Genomic DNA, 1,075 nt, shown 5'->3' with positions numbered 1-1,075 from the left:
AGTTGTGGGGAGAGAAAGGCATCGCATGGGCTAACATTAGGAATAGATGCCTACTTGCCACTGGTCCTGGAATTTTCTGATTCTACCTTGACAGCAGCCCATGTTGTTCTCTGTTGCCAGCTGACCTCAGTCAGTTCCTCCCCAGTCCATTAGAGATGTTCCAATAAACTCGAACCTTTAAAGAAAGGAGTCTGCATTCAGCTTCCTTCCCAGATGTAAATAGCATATGGGCATCCTCACTTAACCCATCAGCGCATCGAAGATACAGGTCTTTGCCATGCTGATATACACTCCCTGATACTCTTCTAGCAGAATCGTGGGTAGGTGGTACTCTCCTTATATCCAAACAAGGGAAAGGGGCCCCTCAGATTGCTCACTCCAGACCAAGGACATCTGCTATAAAGATGACCTGTAATATAGACTGAAAACTTTTAATTTTAAGTAATCTCTACACCAAATGTGGGGCTCCAACTCATAACCCCCAGATCAAGAGTCGCTTGCTCTTCCAACTGAGCCAGCCAGGCACCCCAGAAAACAGCAGTTTCTAAAGGGCAATTCTCCTCCCTCCCCTCTAAAAACCCCAAGTGTTTTAATATATATAAAGATCCTAGACGTGTAAATGGAAACAATTTTTATCATTGCCATCATTAATATAATTATCGCCATTATAGTGGACGGAAAAGATTTGCAAAATCTACAGGAAGGACGACAGAGAAGGAGTTGGCAATAATTCCAGGTTTATGGCAAATAGCACCCTAAACTGGATGGAGGATATAGGAGGAGAAGCAGATTGAGCGAGACAGGGAAAGATTCAGAAGAGAAACTGACGACGATGTGCTGGAGGGTGTGGGGAGCGGAAGGAAAGTAGGTGGGTAGGAACGAAGGTAGCTCAACAGTATATAAAGTTGAAAGAAAGGCTGCCACGAGCCCGTAGCGCAGAACTACACCATCAGTATCAAATCTGCGCTCCCTCCCGGGTTTCTAATCTGCCCCACGTTCCTTGAAATACCGCGAGAACGCGAAGCCAATAAACCCTCCAGAGGTAGCCTAAAGACACGCGCCCCGCCCCGGGCCC

The sequence above is a fragment of the Panthera onca genome, chromosome F1 (assembly GCF_046562875.1).
Source record: "Panthera onca isolate mPanOnc1 chromosome F1, mPanOnc1 haplotype 2, whole genome shotgun sequence".
Classification (NCBI taxonomy): domain Eukaryota; kingdom Metazoa; phylum Chordata; class Mammalia; order Carnivora; family Felidae; genus Panthera; species Panthera onca.
The sequence above is the reverse complement of the archived record's forward strand: the minus strand, read 5'-3'. Positions refer to the sequence as shown.